The 10,000-nt window shown below is 35.2% G+C and overlaps 1 protein-coding gene across 4 annotated transcripts in view; it reads right to left on the minus strand.

The window, feature by feature from the left end:
- Window positions 1-10,000, minus strand: part of LOC124426621 (pituitary homeobox x) — a 31,072-nt gene that overhangs the window by 15,373 nt on the left and 5,699 nt on the right. The gene's annotated exons all lie outside the window — the stretch shown is intronic.

Raw genomic sequence — 10,000 nt, forward strand, 5'->3', positions numbered from 1 at the left:
TAGATACAGAAAGAGAAAGAAAATGAGAGAGAGAGAGAGAGAGAGAGAGAGAGGGAGAGAGAGAGAGAGATAGTACGACTGTCACGAGCATCCAAGCAAGCTGCTTGAGAAGTTAATCGTCCCGGTCGTTTAGTTTCCCTCCGTTTAGTTATATTTGGTCTCCATGGGGGCGGCAAAGAGGAGGGACGCGGTTCACAATTAGTCGGCGCATAACTCGCTCTGATTTAATGCCTCGACGTTCAGCCGACCGCTCGAAGACGCGCATGTCATTCTTCCTCGATACCGTCAACTCATTCCCTCTCTCTCTCTCTCTCTCTCTCTCTTTCTTTCATACACAAATACTTATAACCAACATGAACGCATACAGAAGAAGAAGAAGAAGAAGAAGAAGAAGAAGAATAAGAATAAGTTCAGCTCGAGAAATTCAAGTGAGCTTTGAAAATCATATATTTAATCTCTTCTTTCGAAAGAAAAAAAAAATTATATATATATATATATATATATATATATATATATTTATATGTATATAAAACGTATAGTTGCATGTAACACGTAGTCCCATCGTATCGATCCGCAAATATAAGGGGAACGATTTTTCTTTTTTTGTCCCGGATGATCGTGTCGTGATTCGTACTCGTTTAACACAAACAGATCACACAGATTACATCGTATGAGAATTTCATATCAGACTTAACAATACATTACAATGTCGGCTTGTTTGTAAGTAAAAGATCCATTTACCGTTAGGTTAAAGTAAAAGTTATTTATTGGCACAAATATAGATCATCTTATATATATTCTTCTTTTGATTACCCGACAAATAATCATCATACGCGATATCATATTCTTGGCGGTATACCTTTATTCCATTATTTTTTTTTTCTTTCTTTCTTTTTTTATCTGTTTTTTTTTTTTTTTTTTTTTTTTTTTTTTTTTATCTAACGAAAGCGACGAGATACGTACAAGTTTATATATTAGTATTAGGAATTGTTCAATTGAATTCTCTTCTATACATACATAGATAGATAGATAGATAGATAGATAGATAGATAAATAGATAAATAGATAGATAGATAGACGTTAATACATATATTTATCTTATATTATCTAATATAAATCGATAATGTTCGTATATTTGGCATGTCGCTTTTACGACGACGTTATTCAATGCTTAATCTTTCGTAAATAATTATATATTGAAAAGATTAGAAGGAGAAAACAAAAGATAAGGAGAAAGGAGGAAATCAAAAAAGAAAAAAAAAAGAAAAAAAAATAAGTAACATGAGAACACGATGTACGTAAGAATTAATACGTCGTTTGATTATGTTAAAAGAGAGAGAGAAAAAAAAAAAAAGAAAAAATAAGTGAGAAAAGGAGAAGATAAAACGATAAAGCTAAATCTTGGATCATTGTTAAACATACTATAAATTATTTCACGACATCGATTAAATGAAAAACATAATCTCTCTCTCTCTCTCTCTCTCTCCCTTTCTCTCTCTCTCTCTCTTTCTCTTTCTTTTTTGAACGATAATCTTTAATTCCGCATTGTTTTGACGAGGATACAACCTACACATCGTAGAGTCTCTCTCTCTCTCTCTCTCTCTCTCTCTCTTTCTCCCGAAGGCTTGTATATTATTTTAAGATTAGAGTTAATCGCATAATCTAGTAGGGTGATCCGTACGAAGCTATTCGAACGTAGGAACCAACTACTTATCCCGTGATAAAATTTATAGGGCGCATCGTTTCCACCGTACGTTCTTCCGTTTCTACGTAAATTCGATTGAATGGAATTGTTTTAACAACAAAGGAAGAAAAAAGAGAAAAGGAGAAAAAAAAAAAAAACAAAAACCGCTTTTTCAATGCAAAGCTCACCGAAATAGAGCTCTACGTCGCGCCAAAAAAAGATATCATCGATTTCGTACCATTTTATCTCAAGACGATAAAATAATTTCTATCAGATAACGATTGATTCTGATTATAACCATATTATTCATACATATATATATATGTATGTATGTATGTATGTATGTATGTTTAAAAAGAAAAGAAAAAAGATGCATACACAAATTCGAAGATTTTAAGAGAATGCATATCGTCGCCGTTATCGCGGATAACGTCAAGGTTTTCATTCACTTGGGATTAAAAAAAAAAAAAAAAAAAAGAAAGAAAAAAGAAAGAACGAAAATTACTAATAACTAAGATTACGAACAAAATTTGATTGTACGAGTTATTATTAATGTAAATAAATCATTATTCTATTATTATTATTATTATTATTATTATTATTATTATTATTATTATTATTATTATTATTATTTAAATATTTTTAATCCTAGATTATAAAAAAGAAAAGGGAGTATTGAAAAATTGCAAATGGAATTTAACAAAATGGAGATTTAAAAAAAAATAAACGACAAATTAAAAAATAAAGATTTGAAATAATAAAAACAAACGAGATGGAGATTCGATTGTAAATAAATTATTATTTAAATGTTACCGATCGTACGCGCGTGTGGGGATTAAAGAAAAAAAATCCGAATGTGAAGGATAATATATTATATTATTATAAATCGAATCTAACAAAAAAAAAAAAAAAAAAAAAAAAGAAAAAAAAGAAAACACAAACATAACAAAAAAAAAAACAAAAAAGAAAGATAAAAGAGTAATAGTAGCAGTAATAATAATAATAATAATAATAATAATAATAATAATAATAATAATAATAATAATAATAATAATAATAATAATAATAATAATAATAATAATAATAATAATAATAATAATAATAATAATAATAATAATAATAATAATAATAATAATAATAATAATAATAATAATAATAATAATAATAATAATAATAATAATAATAATAATAATAATAATAATAATAATAATAATAATAATAATAATAATAATAATAATAATAATAATAATAATAATAATAATAATAATAATAATAATAATAATAATAATAATAATAATAATAATAATAATAATAAATGTACGATATCGAGATTCTTTTGTAAACGGATTACCATTTAATTATTATATAAATATTACCGTTCGTACGTGAGTGCGTACAGGGATATAAAGAGAGAGAAAAAAAAACGGATAATAAAAGATACTACGTCGTAAATCGAATCTAACGAAAGAAAAAAAGGGGGGGGAGGGAAGAAAAGAATAAAAGAAAGAAGAAAATCAGAAATAATAATAATAATAGTAGTAATAAAAAAAAAGAAAAAAAAAGGAAAAAAAAGGAAAAAAAATATATAGAAAGAAAGAAGAGAAAAAAAAAAATAAGAAACACGTATAGCTCGAAAATTCGTGATTTTTCGAGCTTTCTCGAGGGAAGAAGAAAAAGAAAAAACAAAGGAAAAAAAGAAAAGCGAAAGAAAAGAGCAAAAAAGGAGAAAAAAGAAAGGAAAAGAAAAAAATTGAAAGAAAGGAAGGAAGGAACGAACGAACGAACGAACATACGAACGAACATACGAACGAACATACGAACGAAAGAAAGAAAGAAACTCTTAGGGATTGAGAGAGAGTTTTCTCTTCAGGCTGACGATCACGACAAAGTGGAAGGAGGGTGTCTAGTTGCACTGTGCTTCGCACACGTGTTTTTTCGAAGATCGTGTAAAACGCGTTCCTCTCGCCGTTCGCGTACGTTCGCAGAAGGGAGGAAGGGATCGTTCGAAGTGAGAAGGAAAATAAATAATGAAGAAAAAGGAGAAGGAAAAGGGAAGAATAAAGAATAAGAAGGAAAGAAAGAAAGAAAGAAAGAGAGAAAGAAAGAGAGACAAACAGACAGAGGGGGGGGGAGGACAGGTTGTAATTCACAAATTTATTACTTTTAGCTGGGCTACGAGTTATTTTATACCAAAGACAAACCGTTACTCTCTCTCTCTCTCTCTCTCTCTCTCTCTCTCTCTCTCTCTTTCTCTTACACACACGTATACGTACAGAGAGAGAGAGAGAGAGAGAGAGATAGAGATAGACACAAATACACGGACGTCGGGGGAGACGGACAAATATCTCAGCTGCTTCGGCGCGTTTTTACTCTCTCGCTGGATATATTAGTGGCTCGCTAATCCGCACGGATTTTACGGTGCGGCTGTGCACCGCGAGAAAGATAGAGAAAGAGAGAGAGAGAGAGAGAGAGAAAGAGAGAGAGAGTAAGAGAGAGGAGCCGACGCGACGCTTCTCTCTTCATTTCGTACCGTTCCCATTTAGTCCCCCATCATCAGTTCTTGCCTACCGATTGAGCAGAGCTAGCGAACGAACGAATGAACGAACGAACGAACGAACGAACGAACGAACGAGCGAGCGACTTTTATAATAGTTGCTACTGATTATTATACTTTCGATTATATTCTCTCGATTCTTCCTTTCTTTTCTTACTGTTTCTTTTTTTCTTTCTTCTATTTATTTTTTTACCATCGTAAAAAACACAAAGAGAAGAAGAAGAAGAAAGGAAGAAAGAAAGAAGTGGGGCTGGGATGGGGGGGGGGGTGGTGGTGGTAATAATCGAGGGAGACCTTCGCAAAGTTCGTATATAACAATTGTAAATAATAATAATAATAATTGTTAAATAATGATCAATCGTATGATGAATTATCTATCATCAATCTTTTTGCATTTATTTTTGTCCTTCTTTTCTCCTTTTTTTTCTTTTTAATTTTTTTTTTTTTTCTTTTTCTTTTTTTTTGATACTTATAACACAACGTCGTTAAAAACAATTACGATCGTCGAACAACGACGATTAAAACGAATATAATTAATATTAAAAATTCTATTACATTATATTTTCTTTCGATCGGTAAAAAGAAAAAAAGAAAAAAATCGAAAAAGAAACGTAACGGGAACGAAGGTTAAAAGTATAGTGTTAGATTGAAACGTGATAGGAGTAATATATCAAGAAATTTTCCAACGTCAAGTATGAGGAAAAGTCGTTTAATAGTCGGTGACGGGCCAATGAGAAGGTAATACTCGAGCATGAATAAAGTTACACGTGGTATGAAAAGTACGTGGGTGTTTAGTGGACCGTGGCATGAATAAGAGGGTTAGGCGTAAGGGGTCGCTAAAATATCCATATCAAGGAAGCAGCTGCGGCGTTCCTGTGGCCTGGCTCGCACGAAATTAGTCACTCGTAGAAAATTCTTCTGCTTGCTAATTTTCGATATAACACGTGAAATCTATTATAACTTTCTTTCGTTCCTTTTCATTTCATTTCATTTCCATCCCCCTCCGTGCTCTTCCAAAAAAAAAAAAAAAGAAGAAAAAAATCAAAAAAACAAAAAAAAAGATACAGACGATTATTAAAAATATTTTTTTACGATATCCTAAATGACGAACGATACAAAAAATTTTCCCCCAGAATATAATCACTTAGAATGATATTTAATCATAATCATTAGGACGATTTAATGATTTAATTATAATCAAAAGTGTCCGCTCAGAAGAAATCTATCTTAGAAATTTTCAACGATTACAAATTGCAATTACTATCGACGAAGAAAATTGTCGTATGATAGTTTGAACAACGACAATATTATATTATATATATGTATGTGTCTGTGTGTGTGTGTGTGTGTATAAAGGAAAAGAAAAAAAAAACAGGGTCTGATCAGTATTCAACATGTTTTACCCTAGTAGTAAGAACGTATCCAGTCGAAGAAGGGTCGTAACAGAGGCAAAGTGTGTCACGTATGCCCTCTGCCTTTTTCCAAGGAGTTTTCGGATGATGGACGATCACAGCCGTGGAGCCAATAATTATTAAAAGCGAACAGTTCCCTTCTTCTTAAGACGAAAAGGAAGAGAACGAAGAAGCGAGAAAAAAGTAGACGAGAAGAAATAGGAGGAGGAGGAGGAGGAGGAGGAAAAAGAAGAATAAGAAAATGAAGAAGAAGAAGAAGAAGAAGAAGAATATCACACAGGGGTTGGGTCGGTTAAAAGAGGGAGTTTAAAGTGTCGTAGACCCCATACCCATTGCACAAGCACCTGCGAGAAAATTCGAAGCTACACCGCTGGCTGCTCGTTCCTTCTAATCTCCTAATCCTTGGCTTCCTTAGGAAGTCGTTTATTAGTTAAAGCTAAACGTCACGACTGTCTAGGATCTCTGGGTATCCACCATTACACGTGAAAACTTTGAAAGGCAAAAGGGAAACTTATTTAAATTCGTCGAAACGATCGAGACACGATCGAACAAAACCAATCCTCTCTTTTGTCATTTAATTATTTTTATTTTTATCCATCTATACATATACACACACACAAACACACACATATATATATATATATAGATATATTTTTTTTTCTTCTTTTTTCTTTCATCTTTCAAATTAATCGCAAAAGTATACGTACGTATGTATCATTCCTAGCTCCCTCTCCTCCCCCACCCGCCCCACGTCGTATTTAAATAGTGTAAGAAATAACAGTTCTATCCTTGTTCATCCGTCGGGAGAATTTCGAAAGGATCGTGCGCGATTCGTCCGGTCATGCCTCGTTAAAGCTTGTCAAGCAATTTGTTTAGTTTCAACTTGACGCCCTAGGGTCAAACTTAGAACGGTGACCGGGACAAGGGGTGGAGGGACGGGGATGTTAAGAGGAGGGGCAGGGGTACAGGGTAACAGGGATTGTTTTTCACATGGAAACGATAAGTAATACGAGAAGAAAGTAGCTTCCTCTATGTTACCACACTTCTTAACCCTCCTCCCACGTATTATACATATATTTCTCCTTAGACCAATGACAAGGGTATTCCGAAAAATTTCTGCGGGGTGCATTCCGCGTGTCTTTTTAAAACAGCAGAGACTGCCTGGCGCTCTACGTTCTTCCTTCATCCTGATCTTCGTTCGAATTCTATGTCACGTGTCCCTTTTTTTTCCTCGTGTTTCTTCCTTTTTTTTTTCTTTTTTTCTTTTTTACCGGAACGTTCCAAAAAGGAAAAGAAGAAGACAAAAGGTAACATCATCATTCGCTACGACAATTTTTCGAAACTTTTTATTCGCGATATATAGCTGGACGTTCGATTGGAAGATTCGATTGTTGAAGGAAAAAAAGAAAGAAAATGAAAGAAGAAAAAAAAATGAAAGACAGAAAGAAAGAAAAGGAAACAAGAAAAGGATGATTTTTTTTTCCCTCCTTTTCTCGAGGACAACAACAAATCCCACGACGAAAAGGAAGTCGTTTGGCACGTTAAGAAAATACGAATTCTCACGTCTTCTCTTTTTTTTACCTTTTCCTTTTCTTTCTCTTTCTTTTTTTCTTTCGCTTTCCTTCCTTCCTTTTTTTGTTTCATTCCTTTTTTTCTCTCTCTCTCTCTCTCTCTCTCTCTCTCTCCTTCCTCCTATCTTTATATATTTCTTTGGGTTGTTGTGTCGATTCTCACACTACGAAGAAGAGAACGCAACGAAACCACCGGATCTCTCACGTAAAAAGAACCGACTGAGTACACAAAATCGCGTTAGTTAGATAGAGACGACGGGGGAATGTGAGAGAGAGAGAGAGAGAGAGAGAGAGAGAGAGAGAGAGAGAGAGAGAGAAGAAAGGAGAAAGAGAGCTCGGACAGGCAGCTGAGATAATGGGAAGGAAATCAGTTCATTTCTATGTTGATCCCAGGGTGCCGTAGCGTGTGTTCAAAGAGCCAACTCGATCGGCTCGGTGATCGAGAAAATCGAGTCTCAGAAAAATCGTGTCGGCTCTCTACATGTTAAATACATTCAACGTGAGGTTAGAACCACCGTACGCGGTTAAAGCTTGCGGAACGCGAAATCACGAGAGATCGAACGTTGTAATTTCTTTAACGACGATATCCTATGTCGAACGAGAAAGAAGAAGAAAAAAAGAAAAAGGAAAACAATGGAATAAAACAAGAAAGAAAGAAAAAACAAACAAACAAACAAACAACGTTGTGTCATCTTTCTATTTCATGTTTTCCTTTTCTTTTTTCCTTTCGAGCAACAACTTTCTTCGATCAATCACATCGTTTGTCCAAGCTTAAAGAAAAAAAAAAAACACACACACACACACACACAGACACGCACACACAGACACGCACACGCGCAAATATATTTATATACGTAATACAATGGATATAATTTTTGATCAAGATCTTAAATTTTTCTTTTGACTATTCTAATTCCTTTATATCGATTTATGTCCTTTAAAATGTTACATTCAATGTTACTAATCGAAATAAAAAGAATTCAAATGTCAATGAAATGCAAAGGAAGAATTTTAATTCGTTATGATATCTATCGGTCCATCGATAGAATAGAAATAAGAAAGCTGTAAGTTTTGCGGTAGAAATACCCACTACTTGTAACCTTCCCAAGGGGATCTGGAACGCGGCTAGCCGAGCAATTTGTCAACACCATTAGTCGGCCAGGGGGCAAAGGGGGGTAGGAAGGGGGAGGAGGTGACTAGCCAAGGGTTGACTTTGGCGCATCTGCCGGCCGATCGCAAGGCGCCACAATAAAAGGGGTAGTTAATGACAACGGGGTTCACTCTGATCGAAGACCCTAAAGAAGAGGCCGTATGCCAAGGGGCCTGTTGACAAAATATTGCCAGTGGCATTCACCGAACGAATTTCCGAAACGGATTTCGTACCAAGGGTTCAATCTGCCAATCGGATTTTGATTTCTATCATTAAAAGGACCATTCCATTTATACGATCGCCAATTCCTCCTGATCATTTAACGATGATTAATCCTTTATTTTTCTTTCTTTCATTTGTTTGCATCCTTCGAATCCCGCTTCATCCTTGGCTGTTTTTTCTTTTTTTCTTTTCTTTCTTTTTTTTTTTTTTGGTTCAAAAAGAAGAAAAGTAAACGATCGTCCGAAGACTTTATTTCCAGGTGGAAGAGGGGAGAAAGGGGGGAGAGAGAGAGAGAGAGGAGGGGGAAGGGAAAAAGAAGAAAATAAAGAAACTGTCGATTTTGTTGGCGATAAGTTCAACGACGTACAATTCGCGGTTTGAAGTTGTTGGAAAGGATGATGATGGTGGTGGTGGTGATAGCCATGGCGGTAGGTGGGTTAGTGGGTGGATAGGTGGATGGGAAGGTGGGTGAGTGAATGGATGGGGGTGGGTTGGGATAGTCTAAAGGGGTCCTCGAAGCTGAAACTGAAACGGGGATAGGTGGGATGCCATTGGAATAAGATCGGCTTTAGCCGCAGTGTCGGGTTCGAGCCCCGGGATAAGTCTGCCTTATCCCGATAAGCCGGTGAGTTAATGAATCACAAAACAGGTGGTGGCGCTACCGCTTCGAGAGATCGTCTTCTTCTTCTTCTTCTTCTTCTTCTTCTTCTTCTTCTGTCCATGACTAACCGAGTTTCTCAAAAAGATCGAATCTTTTTACTTCGAGTATCTAAAAATACGTATAGTCTACGTATCCGTTTGGGTTTTCGTAAAAGGGATGCCGGAAAAGCGATGAATAAAAAAGGGTTTCCGTGAGATCTGAGACGATTATCGAAAAATAAGAAGATCGCCATAGGAAGAAATATAAAAAAGAAAAAACGATAGGAAGAAAATTGTTAGAGACTTCGTTCCTGGCACCGTGACCAGAGTTTCCATTCGGGAAAAAGGAATAAAAGTTGAACGTTGACCGACGAAAGATTTTCTTTCTAACTCTTCCGTCCTTTTCTTCTTTTCTTGTTTTTTTTTCTTTTTCAATTTTTTCTTTTCTTTCCTTTCCTTCTTTCCTTTTCTTTTTTTTTTTTTATCTTTCAACGTCGCGCGTATCTCTCCAGAACGCGTGGAATAACACACGATGGGTGTGGTGTGGCTTATCGAGGCGCTATTCGTACGAAAATTTTTATCTCCTCGCTACTCTCTCCGTCTCGCCTCGCACCTGACGAGAGAGAGAGAGAGAGAGAGAGAGAGAGAGAGAGAGAAAGAGAAAGAGAGAGAAAGAGAGAGAAAGAGAGAGAGAGAGAGAGAGAGAGGAGCAAGAAGCCTACGACGTTGTTTTATCGCACACGAGAAACTTCACCTTCGTCTCTAAAA

This window comes from Vespa crabro, chromosome 9, assembly GCF_910589235.1.
Source record: "Vespa crabro chromosome 9, iyVesCrab1.2, whole genome shotgun sequence".
Lineage (NCBI taxonomy): Eukaryota > Metazoa > Arthropoda > Insecta > Hymenoptera > Vespidae > Vespa > Vespa crabro.